Source organism: Melanerpes formicivorus, unplaced genomic scaffold, assembly GCF_026170545.1.
Source record: "Melanerpes formicivorus ecotype bairdi unplaced genomic scaffold, bMelFor1.0.p_v2 SCAF_3, whole genome shotgun sequence".
In the NCBI taxonomy this organism is placed as follows: Eukaryota; Metazoa; Chordata; class Aves; order Piciformes; family Picidae; genus Melanerpes; species Melanerpes formicivorus.
Genome location: NW_027142355.1, coordinates 16,758,222 through 16,777,688, shown reverse-complemented (window position 1 = coordinate 16,777,688; position 19,467 = coordinate 16,758,222). Strand labels below are relative to the sequence as shown.

At 38.2% G+C, this 19,467-nt stretch overlaps 1 protein-coding gene across 7 annotated transcripts in view; it reads left to right on the top strand.

Moving 5' to 3' along the window:
• The window catches only part of CACNA2D1 (calcium voltage-gated channel auxiliary subunit alpha2delta 1), a 372,424-nt gene that overhangs the window by 32,462 nt on the left and 320,495 nt on the right, over positions 1–19,467 (top strand). The window contains exon 2 of one of the 7 annotated variants that reach the window (XM_068167771.1): positions 17,554–17,642. The exons of the other annotated variants lie outside the window; for them this stretch is intronic. The gene's annotated coding sequence lies outside the window, so the exon portion shown is untranslated. The remainder of the gene's footprint in view (positions 1–17,553; positions 17,643–19,467) is intronic. 7 annotated transcript variants of the gene reach the window in all.

The following is a 19,467-nucleotide window of genomic DNA, read 5'->3' as shown; positions in this document are numbered from 1 at the left end:
GAATTTCCATAGCTGTCTAGGTCTCTCCAAGCATCCCTTCTCAATTAGCTTTTCAGGTTTCTTTCCTTAGCAAAACAACTCCAAACCAACAAAAAAACCTAAGCAAACAAAACCCCCCAAACACACAGAAAACAAACAATGAAAAATAAGCCCCCTACAAATCATCAAAACCCAACCCATACATCCCCTCCCCCCCAGAAAAAAAACACCCAAAATGAAATTGTCAGTTCAAGATGACATTTGAAAGTGGTTTAAAAATGTGAAAAGAAAAAGGTCATTTTGGTAAAAATTCTCAAAATTATTAAACTAGTCTTGAAACTGGTATATTTTACTTTACATTGCATCTCATAGACCATCACTGGGGAAAATAAATAAAAGAAGCTAGAATTAAATTAGAAGAATTTTTTTGGAGAAAGTCTAAGACTTTAAAACAGCAGTTGTTGGTTTTTTGTTTCCCACACCCCCAATATTATTTAAACCCAGACATTCTATTTTTTCATAATTCTTCATGATCTTTAATGAATAAATGTTGCGACTCAAGGATCTGGGGCTTTTTCGTTTGAAAAAGAAGAGGCTGAGGGGAGACCTTTGCTCTCTACAACTACCTGAGAGGACATTGTGGAGAGGCTGGTGTTGGTCTTATCTCCCATGTGATAGAACCAGAAGGAATGGCCTCAAGCTGCGACTGGGTAGGTTTAGACTGGAAATTAGGAAAAAAATTTAATGGAAAGAGTGGTCAGGTATTGGAATGTACTTCCCAGGGAGGTGATTGAGTCACCAGCCATGGATGTGTTTAAAGGTTATTTGGATGTGGTGCTTGTGGATATGGTTTAGGGGTGAACCTTGTAGAGTAGGGTTATGTGTTGGACTTGGTGATCCCAAGGGTCTTTTCCATCCCAAGGGTCTTTTCCAACCTGAACATTTCTGTGATTCTGTTATTTATATATGAAGGTCTTGGAATTAATTTTTAAACTAAACTTACTGTTGTAAATGTGTCTGTGCAAGGAGTTGCAAGAAATTGATGTCCAGATAAAGCATGTTTTTTAGAATGTGCTAATGAATTTTTGTAGTATTTTCCCAAGCAAACTGATTTGTTACTTGTAGAAAAATTGCCATTTGAAACAGAAAAGTTTAGAGCAATTTTCTGTGTGCAGTAGAGACCATGTTGCTATTCTGAATGCGCTGAGGCCGGAAGGTTATGATTATGTCACTTAGAGATATACGCTCCCTGGGAACCACAAAAGTCTTTATGCTAAATCCCTACTTGATTCCACCCAGCAACAGCTCTTATTGGGAGATCTGCATTAACTCTATCAGTCCTATACTGGAATGGATCCCACTAGAGCCTGAAGGCATAGCACAATTCCTGCTATAAACAGACTGAGGATTGAACAGTGTCGTAATCCAAAAGTCCCTTTTTCTCTAAAAATGATTTCTCAGTCCACAGGCTGTGAGATATTGATAGGCCATTGTTGGAGAGTTGTGATGCCTCTTCACCTATAAAGAAGCGGCAGGTTTCTGAACTGGTTGAATTACACCACCTTTAAAACTGATGCCAGAAAGGCAAAACTGAATTAATAGAGTGTGATGTTCACACTTATTCTCCTGTGACAGATTAAACATTGGCATAGGTTCAAGAGAGAAAGAAAAAAAAATCATTATATTCTTGAAGTTTCATCATTCCTCACTCAGTAGTATGTCAGTCTCAGGGTTCTGGCTTTCCAAGAGTTGAACACCACACTGCATGAAGGTGAGCCAATGTGTGAGGCAATTTGCTTGAAGGTCACTTCTTTAATAAGATCTTAAAAAAAATTTTACACCTCTGCTGCAGCATCAAGATTTTCTACATTTTTTCTGCTCTGCCTGAAGCCTAAATATCAACAGGTACAGTCCAAGTGACATATGGTGAGATTCCAGAGAAGTAATTTATTAATAGAGTGGTTGTGGTGCTTTGAGGTGCAGGTTTCTGGCAGGATAGTTTATTTTTTTATTCTTTATACTCTAGTGTACTAACAGCAAAAAAACCTGCTGTGTTTCTGTTTAATATCAGAATGGATAAAATAATCTCAGTAAACCAGGTACTTCTTTTCAATATTGATAATGCTTTGTAAGAGTTATAAAAGCTGTAAGATTGAAAGTTAAACCTTGCTCTTAGCTAACACTTCACAAGCATTAGCGCTAACTGCTTCACATCTACCTCATTACTACTGTCTGTTAGTCTGATTCTTTTTGTCTTGTTAGATGTCCAAAATCCTCTTCAGTGAGGGTGAGATGATGTGAGACAATTATGTTGCAGGAGTCATTCAGGTATTCACCTGCAAGGGTATGGTCTGTCAGTATGGATTGCACATCACATGGCAATTCCATTTTGTTTCTGAAGTGATAGAAATAAGAGAGTTTTGCATATGATTTAACAAGTCCTTAGGGTGTGACTATATATGTGGGCAAACAGAAGCTCATGTTTCTTGGACACTAAGCTATCTACAGCCAGGGTGCACATAGCCGTACCAGCAACAGGGCTGTGCTGGCTAATAGGCCATGTGGGGAGGCAGGCTGTAACAGACTGGCCATAATGCAATGATAACACAGGTTTTAGGGTGGAAATGATACTTCTCCAGCCAGATGGAAGTAAGCACAGAACACAGAATTTTCCGAGAATATCATACTTTTACTGACGATTTGTTGTTCCAAAACCGATCTTTGTTTCCCCTGTGTTTGTAGCTGGCTAATGTGGTCTATGGCTTCCTGTATGTGTTGCAGAAGAAATAATTAATTATAGTAAAATTTAGCACTTGTGTAGCATGTTGTACAACCCCAGACCAACATCCTTCCAACTTAGTAAGCTGCTTTTTATCAATATGGTCATGTTCATCCAGTCCTTCTTCCCCAAGCTTCCCTCCCATTTATTTCTTCAGATTATCTCAAAACTCTGTGTAATACTCAATCCCATTCATATAAGTAGCCAGCCTTCCTGTACCACACCTTATCTGCTTCATTATCTGAGTTTAATAATCTTGTAAAGTGTCAGTCTTTTTGTCAGTACGTTGCTGACATGGAGATTAAGTTTATACTCTTAAATTTTTCACATGAAAATTAGCTATGGGTTCTCTTCACTATGAGTTGTGGGAGATGTTGATAATGCTTAAAGCACCCACATGGGTTTAAAGGACCCTTCTGGCTGTGGAATGTCCTTTTCAGGAGGAAAAATAAGTAAATCATGAGAAATTATAGGGGTTAGGTTCTTTCTGACCTCACAAAGCTTTATTATCTATAATACAAGGGGAATGCATTCTAGATTTTTAGAGCACTACTCTAATTTCTTACATTGATACATTCTTACATTGATAATGGTGTGTTAGAGATTGCCATAGCATAGGAAATTTTATGTGTGCTTGAACATCTTCATGCAGCTGGTCCTTTTAGAGTGTATTACAACTCTTCCCTTTTCTTATTTAAGTTGCTATATCACAGCTCAAACTGTGCTCCAAGATGACACTGTTTCTAATCAGAATAATCTCTATCGATGTAAGAATGCAGATTGAAACAGCAGCAAAAATCTATTCTTCAGTCTGCATTGCAGGTCTCTAATGCCTGCCACACTAGCAGGCATAGACTCATAGAATTGTTTGGGTTGGAAGGGACCTCCAAAGGTCATCTAGTCCAGCCCCCTTGTAGTCAGCAGGGACATCCTCCACTAGATCAGGTTGCTTAGAACCTTGATGAGCCTCACATTTTAATATCTGCAGGCATGGAGTCTCAACTACCTCCCTGTTCCAGTGTTCCACTACCCTGATGGTGCAGAACTGTCTATTAATAGTAGTTAGAGTGAGAAATAGCAAAGCTATCCATTAACTACTATTATTTATTTCTAAACTATTTCCAGAATGACTATGAATTTGAGCTCTTTAAATGCTACATTTTTTCATTACTGCATATTTGGAGTTAATTATTTGATGTGTTCATGGATCACTGCAGAAGACTTTAGTGTAATATTGTTTTCGTGTTTCTAGGCAGATATTTACATATACACATGCACATGTTTAAAGAAGTAGGTGATCTGTTTAAAACTGCTGTGAAAATAATGTTTCTTACTTGTTTTTTTTTTAATTGCGAAAGTTACAATTCAAAGATTTATTACTTGTCTGTATATCATTGCATTACATTTAAAACACCTCTGGAAAAAGCAACTTTTAGAAGTATTTTGTCATTTTGTAATGAGCACGGCTCTTCTGAGATCTTATATCCAGTAGGCACTGGATAATCACTTAAGTTCAAATGTTATCCATCACTATAAACTATCCCCTACTTGTCTTACTTTTGTATGAGAGGCTGTCCTACATGACCATACTTTGACATACTGGATTATTTTCCGCCATATATTTAAAAATAACTTATTAGTGTACATTTGAGTTAATCCTGCAGCAGAAACCACCTAGGAGAGTGTCTAGCCAGTTGCATCCCAAAGGATTTCGATTAATGCAGTGAAGGGTCCAAATCAGTCCAGTTAGAGCAGGAATTCCCTGGAGGAATCTTCATAACTACCCAAAATTCTCACTTGTAAAGCTCCTGCACCACTTAGTGACTTTGCTAATTCACCATGGCTAAAGTAAGTCCTTTGTCTCAGACCAGTCTGTGGTCTCATCTGCACAGGAATTCCTGGCCTGCTCAGGGAGTTTGTGGCCCACATACTTCATGCCCAGCTGCGTCACAGCTGGAACTCTGGGAGCTGGTTTGAAACTCACCTTGTATCCCACTTGTACTGTAAGCTCCATTACTCTTGCACATTTCTCAGCAGTGATGAGGCTGCACCTGGAGTACAGCACTCCTCTTAGTCCTGTCAGTTCAAGAAGGATATTGAGAAAAGGGAGGAATCTAAGAATGACTTATTTTCCACACATACAAACAAAAAGAACTAATAAAAAGAATAAAAACCATTTATATAAATACATACATAAATGAGCTTTCCCTTTTAGATTGGTAATAAGAATACGAGTTGTAAAATGATTTTCTTAGTACTTGATGTATTGATAATGTAGGCAATGTGCCCTCATCCCCAACTGTCTTGAGTACCTCATAACTACACAGCAATTCTGGCACTTGAAACTAACGTTTCTTACCTATAGTTGAATATATTTTTATTTATTTATGATTTGATGGAATGATTGCTGTGGACATCATAATTATGAAAATGAGTGAGAAAGGGATAAAATGAGCATAAAAATCAAATCTTCATATTGCAAACTATTGCACTGTGGTCTCAGTTAAAGAAAAATAAAAAAAGAATAATGTTGGAAATTCTCATGTCTGTTAAAAAGGGGAGTACAAATATTAATGCAAGAAACTTGCTAAACACAACCAAAACAGAAAACAAAACCTAAAAGTTTTCATAGCCTTTCCTACCTCCATCCCTCTACTTTTTATTTCCTTGAAATTGTTAGGAATTAAAGAGATTTATCATTTTGTAGCAGACACTGTTTGTAGAGGAGCAGGCCTACAATAAAGAAGGAAAAAAGCAAATTCCCTGAAGTCTTTTTTTTCCCCCCTCCATTACTTTATCATTTGATTCCCCTGTCCATTCTTAAAGTATCAATTTTTCATTGTGGTACTGAAGATGCAGCTCATCAAATTCCCCAAAAGACTTTCAAGTAGAAGCTGCAATTACTGTTGTTCAGATGCTTCCAGCATGTCATGCTTCATATTTACAGATACCATTACTCCATGCTGTAAAGCATTCATTCTGGTGCCAGGAATTCTGCTGTTAGTGCTAACATCCAAAGACCATATGGAACATCTGGAACATCGTAGGTATGTTCCTCAAGCTGCTTCCTTATTAAGTGATGCAATTTTAATGTGTTTGTGTCATGATTCAGAATGGCTTTTAACTTAAAGTAATTGATTGTAGAGAGTCATGAAAGTAATTGGGTCATTAAGAGAGTCGGTAACCAATAAATGTGGACAGTCAGTGAAAATATTTTATAGCTGCCCAGCATCTTTTCGGAACACAGCTCTGTGGAAAAAAAATGAACTACCCACAATACAGAAATTATGTCTTCTTTCAGCAACAGCGTTGTGTTTCATAGAAACACAGAATGGTTTGGGTTGGAAGGGACCTCTAAAGATCATCTAGTCCAACTGCCTTGCAGTCAGCAGGTACATCCTCCACTAGGTCAGGTTGCTCAGTGCTTTGTTGAGCCCCACTTTGAATATCTCCAGTCTTGGAGTCTCAACCACCATCCTGGGCAACCTGTCCCAGTGTTCACCACCCTCATGGTAAAGAACCTGTTCCTATCATCCAATCTAAATGTCCCCTAACTTCAAATCATTGCTTCTCATCCTGTCACTGCAGGCCTTTGTAAACAGCCCCCTCCAGCTTTCTTCTAGGCCCTTTTCAGACACTTGAAGGCCACTATTAGGTGTCCCTGGAGCCTTCTCTTCTCCAGACTGAACAAGCCCAACTTCATCAGCCTGTCCTCATAAGAGAGGTATTCCAGCCCCCTTTGGTTTCTTCTGTACTAGATTTTTTAATTTTGTTTTGTTTCTTTTTTTTTTTTTATTTTATTTTATTTTTATTCATCCTTTCACTATGTGTAAAAAAAATTTATAGGGAGAATGAAAATGGTTGGCCTCTTCATGCAACATGTAAATTCAACCTTTTCAAAATTATTTTTTAATAAAAAATGCTTCTTGAAAGACCTATTCTTTTTTTTGTTTCTTTTTAGATAGGCTTCATTGAGTCCAGTGAAAAGATTCATATTATTCAATTCCTTACACACTGAAATTACTTTCAGTAAGAGTTTTACAGACTTCATAGAATTTGGCTGAAAGGAACCTGTTCTGGTATCCTTTTTTCTCTTTTTGCTTAAGGCTAAAACAGTGTTACATTAGTCTAAAAAATACTAAATGTACTGTATGCCTGTCCCTTAAGTCATGGAAGCTTTAGTGTATGGCTGATTAAGCCATTAAACACTTAACTATCCAAGTAGGCTGTTCAGTTTCACTGAAGTGACTATCAAAGGACTAACAGAATTCTGCAGAAACCTGTAGCGCAGAAGATGTGTATCTAAACAGGCCTTTGAGAATGCACATCACAAATAAACCACATGCTGTTTCCTAGTAACTGGAGCTTGGAAGTGTCTTCAGCATATGGCTAAAACAATGAACTAGATGGTATGTATATGATAGAAAATGAGAAGTACTGGAAGAATGCATGAGCTAATACATGCGGAAGTTGGTAAATGTGTGTAAAATACAAGCCATAATTTGGATTATTTGGATTCAAGCTACAAGACAACAAACATCAGAGCTTTGCCAATTGCTAGATTTGCTAGCATGATGCCCTGAATAAAACAACAGCAACAACAAAAAAAACCAAAACAAAAAACAACCCCTGTGTGAGAAATCCAGTATTATATTTTATGGCCATGCAAGCCAAATCATATTTTCCCAAGAGGAGATGTCAGTAGACACAGCTCTAGGAAAATCAGTTGTGAACAGTCCAGGAGATTCTCTGGCCTGGAGTACTTCTACAACTACCTGAAAGGAGGTTGGAATAAAGCTGGTGTTGCTCTCTTCGTTTAAGTAACCAGCGATAGGATGAGAGGAAACAGGTTTGAGTTGTGGTGTGGGAGGTTTAGATTGGACATTAGGAAAAGCTTCTTTATTAAGAGAGTGGTGAGGTATTAGAAAAGGCTGCCCAGGGAGGTGGTAGAATTACCATCCCTGGAGGTGTTCAAGAAGTCAGTTTTTCACCATGGAAACGTACCAGGACTTGGTTTCTATATTGCTGTGTCATTCTTTCATCATAAAAGCAGTGAAAAGTAATGAAGAATGAGATACTTATTGCATTAGGTGAGTGCAGAGAATTTGAGTGGATGTGGAGAAATACAACTGCTCTGGATGGTTTTGCTTGCTTCTTCTCTCTGAATATTAGAGAGGTTAGAGGTTTGTAGAACTGAAGTAATTTTCCTCACATTTTCTTGCCCAAAATTTTCTTGCCCCAAAGGATGATGTTTCTTTTCATGGTTCTGTCATGATTTCCTTTATGATTTGGCAGGTCACTTGTACTTCATTTAGCCTTTCAGGAAATACCAGTTTGCAGCATGTAGTGTTGACAAAAGGCCAATAAGCATAACAAAGAGGGTGGTCCCTTTCACTAGTCTCGAGGACTGATAACAAGTAAAAGGTTAGCTTCCCATTTCATAGGTCACTTCCCCTTTTCTTCTGTGAACAAAATCAGTCTTCCCATGTTCCCTCCCCAAAGTTAATACCAATGAACTGTGTGAATGACGATGTGACTCTTCTTGTGCTGACACACTTTTTGGACTGGCATTTGAAAGTAAATGGCAAAAATCAGAAGTCAAAAGTCAGTGCAAATATACACTTGCTAAAGGATATATGATTTTAGGTAGAGCATGGGACAATTTCAAAGTGTGCCATCAGAAGTGGAGAAGAAAGAATACTGCGACCTTATCATGACAGTGAATAGCAACAGGTTTTGCAGTTTAATAGTCCAGAGCATGTTAGTGATTATTTTCTATTTAGCAGTTATCAAGAGCATGGTAACTGAGCTGCCAATACCTTGGTTGTAAATGAAAGTCAATGGTCACCAGACACTTTTGAAGTACATGTTGATTCACATTTTCAATATCTCATTATGTTGTATACTATAAAAAGAGAGAGTGTGTGGAGGAAGTGCTTGTATTTTGATATTCAAGTTTATAATACGTAGACCTTTCATCTCAGCCAACACTTCATACTTAAGATGTAGTCATGCAAATGACACCATTCTTAAGAATTTAATTACTTTTGTGCATAAATCAGATATCGTTTCTCCTTCATTTTCTTTGATTTTATTAATAACTGGTTTTAGTTGTCTCAAAGAATTTCTACACAGTGAAAAAACATAACTGACCTGTATTGGGTGTGCATTAATGCCTCTCTCAGTGTCTGATGATAGTGCTGTTTTTGCATTGTAATTGAGGAGAAGCTAGTGTTTTATGATGACAGCTTATCATAAACCACAGCTTAGAAATGTCTGACTTTGTTTTTTGCATTGTGAAAGTAATTTATTCACAGAAACAGAACTATCAAAGATTCATACACAATTAGGAGTTTAACTTGAGTAGAAATGTCAACATTTTTCTCCCCAAATGCTGTTCACTAGAAGTACTCTTCTTTCCCTTGTAGTAGCCTACATAAATCAAAGTATTAAGTTGATTAAATATTAAACACCAATTCTAAACTTTCATTTAGTGGTCCATTACCTTTGTAACACTGAAAGCTATCTCATCCTTCTTATCTAAAGTTTCATTGGTTGTACTCCAGGCAACAGAACTCACGTAGCACTGCACTCTCCTATTTTAAATGAAAAGAAATTGTGTTTCTGCAGCGTGCTTAGGGAGGAGTAGAAATGGATCAAATTTTGATTGTGCTACTTTGTTGTGTGCTAAAGGCCTTTTAGACATCAGCTGGTCTCAAAATGCTTTCCAGATAGCCTTCAGCAATCATGATTGCTAGTAGAAAAAAGCACATGCTAATTTACAAATGGTGGGTGGTCAGATGTCTATCTTTGTTTACCTTCTCCTATACTCACAGGGATTAGGTGGTTGTAACTGTGACCCGTTCTCAAACTCTCACTTGAATTCAAGAGGGGTTTTTGTAGAGAGGCACACTGACAATTTAGTGAACAAATGTGTTTTTTTTTTGTTTTGTTTTGTTTTTCAAAAAAGAATTGTGGAGGTTTAGACACTTGTGAAAGCTCCTGGACAATGCACCCCATGATGCAGTCCTTAGATGAAGCCAACTTAAGCACTTGTCTTCCCCACATAGGCAGAAAATTCCAAAGAGGCATTTTAGAAAATCTAGAGAACCTAAAGCAGATGACAAAAATACCCCTCTGGTTGTCATTAAGGTAATGGAGATCAAGTACACAGATCCTTTAGGCACTGAAAAATGCCTCAGCCTTCTTCTAGGAAAGCCTTCACAGATTCCATTTGCTCTCCCAAGCACTAAATACTCTGTAATGTTGCAGTAAGGATATAGTCTCTATCTACAGAGTTAATCATGTAACAGAACACTAAAGGTGTATGAGTCAAACAAACCACTCATCATTAGTGCCAGATAAACATACTTTGAATGTCTGCCCATAAAGCACCTGTCTATTACTGCTGCCTAACTGTCAGACAACAAAATCTGTTACCTTTACCCCCTCCTGAAGCTAGGCTAGCACTTAAAGGGCCATTGTAAGCTTTCTGAAATGGCCCAGAAAAGCCAATGCAAAATAAAATTATTCTGAATATTACATTTAAGCATAAATTAATTTCAAACCACACTCTCCACCTTGAGTCCTGAGTAATGATTTCTGAATTCACTCCTTAAACAGCCTCTAAAATAACCAAGAGATTAGTGAAGATGATTTAGGAAGGGAAACAAAACTATGTATTCACAAAAACTCAACTCAGTGAAGCTTCAAGACACATGGAGGTGCCTCAAAGGATGTTGATCAGGTTATGAACATTCAAAGCACACTTAAGAATCTGGCCCTGTTTGGATCCCATCTGCTATATTCATCTAATGTAACTTCTGTAATCCACAGAGAAAAAAAAATCCAGGAGCTTCTAATGCAACTTTGAAGCATTAATCAGTCACTAGGATGTTAGAGATGGGCAATGAGATAGGCTTTAAAACTCGCTTCGTAGTCATAGTGTGACAAATCAGTTTTTATCTGGAAAAGATTTTTACCTTTGTTCTGTGCAGTCTAACCAAATTCTTTGACAATATTTGGTTAATGGGTTAGCACTTGTTGCAAGCAGTTTTATTTGACTTGCACGTGTTGACTTGTACATATTTGACTTGCATAGGTACTGCTAATTAATTGAAAATACATCTGTGTGAGTATTTTGAAATAAGCAGGTGGCACACACTTTACCATGCTGTTCAGTTTGTTTTAACATGTAGGTGGTGGAACAGGCAAGAAAAAACCTTGATATGGAAACTACTAGCCTAACATGTCAGATGCAGATGAAAATAAGGAACAAAAGTATGAAAAATATGCTTGTGAAGAAAATAGTACAGACCATGACACTTAGTGAATGACTGTCTGGCAAAAGCATGGTTCTACTGTTTCAGAACTCTCTTTATGGTGAACATGAGAACACAGCTGTACCAAAGTTTTTGCCTTCCCTTGCATCTGGGAAATGTTACATATTCAGAGCTGTCAAGGCATTCAATGTATCCTTGGAATCTGGTATGTTTTCACAGCAAAATTGTGTTACAGTCATGACAATAACGAGGAAGGCAGAAACTGCACCTACTTTAAAAGGCTCCTCAGTCTTTCTACCCTAATGGTATTGACAGGCTTTTCACTGAGCAATTGACCACTGCCTAGGGCAGCATATTAGAAATGAAATTAAGTTTTTTAAAAAGTTGAAATGCTCTCATTCACAGAGATTTATTTTAATGAAGCAATTCAATCTTATAGTTCATCTGTTTTCAGTGTAAGAGCTGTCCCTTCAGTCCCATTTTCTCTCATTGTCAACTCTTGCTCTCTTCGACTAACACCCATCCAGATTCAAATTACCATAGTTGTTGCTGTTTGAATATACTTCTTTCTCTCTCTCTTTCTGTCTTTTTATTTGTTTTTATTTTAAAGTAAATCAATCCTTTCCTAGATCAATATCAGTGAGTCTTCAACTGTTTATATTAAACTGCTGGTAGTGCACTCCCTTCAATACACCTATCATTACTGATTTGAATTAATACTTTTCATAATGAAATACTATTCATGACCTGTAACTTAAACCCCCAATAGTTTATACTGGGAAATTGAAACAGAGAAGGAGGTGCTGGAAAAGAAAATGGAATGCACTCTTGTGATTTATCTGTTTTTCATAACACAGAGGCATTACTTCAGCAATTGACTTTTTTTTTTCATTGTTCACTGTAATGACTGCTAGAGATACTGATTTAATCAACCAGCCATGCAAGTGCAATGATTGTGAATCAGATCGTTGTGAGGCAACCAAATGTTTCACAGTAAATTGCCAAGGGATACCAGCTACACTGCTCTATTTTTACTCAAATAGATTGTCCTTTAAGCAGCTGCCTCATAAAAAGTCTTTGCTATGTATGGACCTTTAATCAAAATGTCACTAAATCCTGTGTTCCGGTATGGTTCATTTGAAACACAAGCAATGCTTTTATTTACTAAATTGTCTGGGGTAGACTCCAGCCACCATTAACTTCTATTCTATTCTAACCCTAGTAAGCAAAGATGGATGAAGGAGTGACAAAAAGCTTGTGTCAGAGCTGAGATCAGTTGTGCATGTGTGATGTCTTGATCTATTTGTACATCCCCCTTGGGGACCATCAGGCAATTAAGTTCACCCATTTCAAACACAGCCCTTTCTGTACACTCTGATTTGATAGGAGAATGGGTAATTCCTGGTAATGACTACTCCATCAATTCTATTACATTGTATTGATGCTTAATTAGGGAATGTGTTGAAATTGGGGAAGGGGACAAGTGCAAGCGGGGGAGGGTTGACTCCCAAGTAAATGTCAGAGCCTTTTCCTTAATAGCCTGTCTTTTTAATGTGCATTGAATGCACTGACAAGCATTGTGGCCTCCCGACCTTGGGAGCATTTACCCTAGCCTGAGAAAGGAGAGTGAAGCCTCTTTGAGAAGACATTGTTTTAAAGCTGCATTACATTTAATGTCATTCTTGTTCAGTTTTACTGTGAACTGACCCTTACAGCCCTTTGGCCCTGCATGCACAGTTGGAAACCATTTCTGTGCCTGAGCTTTCTGAATCGAAACACTTGCAGTCTCATCAAACAGACTTTGGAAAGTGAAGCCTGAATGTCATGAGGCTGTACTCTTATTTTTCTAGGATTTATGTAAGTAATTCGTGAACTATCTGTAAGAGTTCTTTTTTCTTTCAAGGACTGAAACTGACACTCAAGTATCACTCTAATAGTGACATGTAGCTCCAGTTTCTGCAGGTTTAGGAAAAATACTATGTATTACTATTGGAGGATTACAAATGTGGTGTAAAATCTGCAAAGCTAGTTCATAACTGAACCAGCCTGTGAATCCTGACACTAGCCATTTCAAAAGGTTAATTTCATAAAGTGGAAGATTGAAATAAGATTTTGGTAGCTTCTGGTTCTTTGCAGATTAATTGCATTTATTGCACTTCTGATGTGCAGCTGATCTGGCTAACACCCTGGAGAAACTTAGTCATAATTTTAATATATCTAAGGTTCACCTGCACCAACATGTGCAGACACTGTCCTGATTCTGTGATCAGGAGTCCTGGCTTCCTCAAGGCTTGCTAACATTCAAAGAGTTCACGGATTTGGACCTCATATTGAATGGACAGTTTTCAAATCCGCTTTCAAGACAGAAAACTGCAGTGTGTGTGGGAACAGACTGATAACCTTCTGAACAGAAGGAAAAGAATGCATTGACTATTTACTGATAACCTCTTGAACAGGAAGAAAAGAATGCATTGAGTATTTTCTCCTGTACTGCTATCCTTTTCAAATAGCCATTAATATGCATTTGCAACCCAGGAACCACAACATGCCAGCTGTGCCTTTAGCGAAAACTCAATGTAATTCATCACGACTTTGTGAAATTGAAAGAATTTAAAGACGGCATGGCTATGCTAATGTGATGTTAATTTCTGCAGAAACCTAATATTCTGTGTTAATCTTTTGCTTGTACAGCAATCTCTGCTTTGCATCTTTTGCATCTTTTGCATCTTTTCCATCTTTTGTTTTGATATGTGACTTTTTGTTTTAAATGGCAGCACTGAATACAGATAGTGCCTATCTTTTAGAAGACGGAGTTTATTTAGGTCTTTCCAAATATATTTTTCTTCATCACTATAAATGGTATTACTACACATGCCACAGCAGGGGTGTTTTAGAGAGGTGACAGCTTTGCTCATTGGAAGTCAGGTTCTGAAAGGAAGAATAGATTTGCAAATGAAACAGCTGATTAATTTGGATGTGCAGCTTTCAATTAATATTCTCTGAAGTACACTATACAACAAAAATTATTAAGGTATATAATCTTGAAAAATGTGAATTAGAAGAAGAGTAGCATTACATTGATGGAAGACAGTTGAGGTCATGTATTTTTAAATTATTTTGTTTTCTTAGATTACATGTGTTTATCAGAAGGAGGCATTCTGCCATCTGATATAATAGATGTTTTATTTATGAATCCTTGTCATTATTAAACAAGAGGGATCAACCTCACAGAAAATTGCATTTGAAAAAAGGTTGTAAAGTTTGATGCTTGGTAGCAAACAGTTCATAGTTGTGTTAAAAAAAGCTCTACACATTTTTTGCGAACTGTTGTTGCTTTTTTTCAATGCATAAATGATTATAGAATATTTTAAAAATTAGTTTGATAGTAAATGGCCATTATAAATATTTTTATTTTTCTATAATAATAATTTCATATGGAGTTGTAAGAAATATTCTGCCTGTGATAAGGGACCCTGAAACATCATCTAATCCAACCCCAAACCCAAAGCAGAATCACCTGGGGCAGGCTGCAAAGGAACACATCCAGGTGGGATTTGAAAGCCTCCAAACAAGGAGATTCCACAACCCCTCTGGGCATCCTGCTCCAGTGCTCCATCACCCTCACCATAAGGAAGTGTGTCCTCATGTTGATGTGGAACTTCCTGTGTTCTAGCTTGTACCCGTTGTTCCTTGTCCTGTCACTGGGCACCACTGAAAAGAGCCTGGCACCTTCCTCTTGACACCCACCCCTCAGATATTTATAGATACTTATAAGATGCCCTCTCAGCCTTCTCTTCTCAAGACTAAACAGCCCCAGGTCTCTGTGTCTTTCTTCATAGCAGAGATGTTCAGTCATCCTTGTGGCTCTCCATTGGACTCTCTCCAGCAGATCCCTGTTTCTCTTGAACTGGGGAGCCCAAAACCAGACACAGTATTCCAGGTGCTGTCTAAGCAGAGCAGAGCAGAGAGTCAGGAGAACCTCCCTAGACCTGCTGGACACATTTTCCTTAATGCAGCCTAGGATGCTGTTGGCCCTACTGTCCACAAGGACACATTGCTGTCCCATGGATAACTTACTGCCCACTAGGATTCCCAAGTTCTTTCTCTATGGATCTTCTTTCCAGCAGAATGACCCCTAGTCTGTACTGGTACCTGGTGTTACTCCTCCCCAGATACAGGACTCTGCACTTGTCCTTATTGAGCTTTGTCTTTGCCCAGCTCTCCAGCCTGTGCAGATTTCACTGGATGGCAGCACAGCGTTATGGGGTGTCAGCCACTCCTCCCAGTTTTGTGTCATCAGCAAACTTGCTGAGGGTCCACTAAATACCCTCATCTAGGTAACTGATGAAAATATTGAACAAAATTGGACCCAGTACTAATCCCTGTGGAACACTACTGGCCACAGGCTTCCAGCTGGACTCTGTGTGATCACAGTTCTCTGAACACTGTTGTTGAGCCTGTTTGCAGTCCACCTCATAGTCCAATCATCTAACCCACTCTTCTTGAGGTTACCTACAAGGATGTTATGGGAGATGGGATCAGTTTCAGTCTCCTTAGTGGAGTATCTGTACTAGAATAATGAATGCAGTCCAGATTGCCTTGGACACTCTTTAGATATCATTTAACAGAGCTGAAGCAGAGAGGACAGATATCTTACATGCAGTTCTGGGGGAATTCCAGTGGCGCCAAACACATACAGATCTCTCCAATGGCTGCTCCTCCTTGATATCTATATGCTATATGCTATGCCATGTGATAGCCCACCACAATTTAAAACAAAATTAATTACATTTCATCTAGTACAGATTAGAAATAAATTAGGGATTTTGGTTTTTTAATTTCTTTTTCTCAGCCACAAAACTGCTAACTAGATTTTGAAGGTTTGATTGTTTTTTTCAGTACTAATGAATACATGGTACTGGATGTATATCTGATTGTAAAAAGCTTTAATGAAACACATCTGAGAATTTCTGACAGTCATTTGAGCTGAAAATGTGTAATGTCTTCTCTGTTAAACTGGTTTAGCTCTATAATCTTTGGTAATTAAACATAGTAACTCTTAAGTTGTTCTTTTTACAGCTTATAGTAATTTTGCAGCTGATTCCATGTCAGGATTATATTAAAGATTGATCTTAAATTATTAACTGATACTTTGTACAACAGTAATTTCCATTAGAGAATATTTTTCATGTTATTTGCTAGGAAGCTTCAGACTACAAATGAAAACTTTTGTCAAACTGAGAGGCAATATTTGTGAAGCAGATGCTGTAATTATGAACATGTGTGGTTAAACACCTTTTAGCAACTTGGTTTGTACTGAAAAGATTTATAAAATATATAACTGTGTGCTGATCCTGGCTTTTGAAAGTGAACACCATATTTAAAGGAATTACTTGGTCACTCCTTTTTAACAGCTGGATTTCTTGGAGATTCTACCACACATTTGTTAGCATGGAAAGTGATCATAAATAAAGAACTGAACTGAAATATGAGGAGAGGATATTTCAGTGGGAGTGAGTAGCAGTGACAAGGTCCAGTCTCTGAATCAGGGTGCCCAGGTGCATCTTTGAAGTCTTCTGACAGAGATCTTTAACCAAGGTGTTGTTGGATGGTGATAGCAAAATGGCCATTCAAGCTGTTCCAGGGCTACAAAAGAGATGTTGAGGTGAAGGAGTTCTTAGGGCCTAGAAGTTCTGAGTGTGGCTGGAGAAATTTTTTGCTTTTCTAGAGATTGAGGCAAATGCTGAGCAGCTCATGCTACCACCCAGTTAACTGTTTCCATCCTCGAACATGCCATTGCGACTCAATATTAAGAAAGAAACCATTTGTAAGGACACAGGCAGTTATTGGGGTCTGACAAATCTAACCTTCACTTGCCAAGATCATTGACTTGGTGCTGAATTTGTCCTGAAGTCAGTGGTTGAACTCTTATCTCCTGAGCTGCTGGCCAAAATAGTTTGGGGGTCACCTGCATCAATGACTGGGTTCCTGTTTCCTCATTTAGTTGTAGTATAGAGGTTTTCCTCGAAAAGAGTGGTTAGTAGAGCAGATTCGAGAACTTGATCTGATAACCATGGGATTTTACTGATCTTTGCATCAGTCTCTTCATATGTAACCCTTTCCTTTCCCTGATGTAGAATCAGTGGGATGTTAGCATATTATGACCATTTAGTCAGTATTTCACAAAACCTGCCTTTATTACTCCTTCTCTCTATCCATCTGCCCACATACATGAAATACAAGTACTGTCAGCTTAATAGGTCATCAAAATTTATAGTGACATTAAAACCCAGTAGTTTTGCAGTAGGTGGTATAAATGCAGCAACATGGGCAACTTCTGTGTAGATGGTTAGTAATTCTCTTGTAATTTATTTAATTATTTTAGTTGCCGTCTATAAATTACAATAACAGTTTCTGTTTGCCCTTTTAGTGTTGCCTAAGAGAGACAAAGAATGGCTGAGAATCCTGCTTTTATGATAATTTTATAGCCTTTCCCCTCTCCTTCATTGACAGCAAATCTTCTAAAAAGCATCTGATCCTGGAAGTGAAGGTTTTTCTCAGCAAGAAATAAGAGTGGGGTTAGCTTGAAGAAACATCACAAGGTTTGCTCTCTCACTCCTTCTGAGTCTAATCTCATTTATCCTTATTTGTCTAACACCAGTTTTCTATTGAATTAGGGATGATCTGTTATATATCTTTTTCCCTTTTGATAACCTAAGAAATATTGACCTATTTTGAAAAACATTTCCCCTCCTTTTGCAACTTACAGCTTTCATTACTTCAGTTGCTATTTTCATGCTCAAGATGTATTTAGAAATATGAGCAAAATGTAAGCTTAACTGAGGAGAGGTGGATGTGGATCTCCAAAATAACTTCAATTGGTAGTTGAGTTCTACACCCACCTCTTTAGCTCGTAAGACATTATCCAAGCATAAGACCTCGAATTAGTGTGAGTGGCCCACAAAGCTATGTCATGTAATTATATGAATCTGTTTTCCTTGAAGTCAGCAGAAAAAAAAACCCATCAGTTTCAGCAGGAAAAAGGTAATAGCCAGGCTGTCCTACATCTAAATATCTTGTGTTTTTTTAACCCTTGTAATTGAACCGTACTCTGTTCTGCAAGTACATCAAGAAAAGTGTGTCCAACAGGTCTAGGGAGGTTCTTCTCCACTTCTACTCTGCCCTGGTGAGAGCTGCAATACTGTGTCCAGTTCTAGGCTCCCCAGTTCTAGAAAGACAGGAACCTGCTGGACAGAATCCAACAGAGAGACACAAGGATGATTAGGAGACTTGAGCACATCCCCTATGAAGAGAGACTGAGAGATCCGGGGATGTTTAGTCTTGAGAAGACTGAGAGGGCATCTCATCAATGTCTATAAATATCTGAGGGGTGGGTGTCAAATGGAGGGAGCCAAGCTTTTTTTGGTGGTGCACAGTAATAAGACAAAGAACAGGTACAAGCTAGAACACAGGAAGTTCCACCTCAACATGAGGAGAAACTTCTTTACAGTGAAGGTGATGGAGCAGTAGAACAGGCTGTCCAGGGAGGTTCTGGGTTCTCCTTCTCTGGTCACATTCCAAACCTGTCTGGAGGCATTCCTATGTGGACTACCCTACGTGATCCTGCTTTGCTGGGGGGTGGTTGGACCTGATGATCTCTGGAGGTCCCTCCCAACCTCTAATGTACTATGATACTGTGATGTAGTTTGGTATCCATAACATTAACCTAACAAAATAGGTTTCAATTATGTGAAAGGAAAGATTTCTTAGTCTAGCACCTGCTATATTACATTCTACTTGGAATGTGACTAGGGACATACCTATGAAAATCCTCTGACTTCAGGAAATATAATTGTCTTGCTTAAAAAAAATATAAACAATAAAAGAAAAATAAAAACAACAAAACAAAACACAAAAATCCACACATGCTTGCTGTGCTGTCAAAATAACTGTTTGGCTAACAGTGTAATGTGGATAGATGGCTCTGTAGCATTCTGGCTGTTCTCTTCATCAGTGGTCACAGTGCAGGCAAAAGCAGCAGGACGAAATGACCCGTGTCTGGCTGTCTTTAATCAGACAGTCCCCTTCATCATTCAGATCACTTAGAAGCTACTGTTGCATGGCGCTGCACACTCCTTTTGTATAGCCTTTGCTTTATAGGGGAAAAACTTCTGTGTGGGAGAAGAGGGTTAAAATCAATTGTACTGCAAAATGTAATCACCTTTCAGTGGAACATCCATTGCAATGTTCCTGTCAAACTAATAACGATAGGAACAAACTAACCTTTTGTACAAGCTTTCTGTTGGTGCCCTTTGCTGAAAAAATTGACCGCTGCTTCTTTAAGTCATGGGAGCTCATGTTTGCTGTGACAGCTTTCCAATTGCTGAATAAACTCTGACCATGAGCAGCTGTCAAACAGCTATTGCC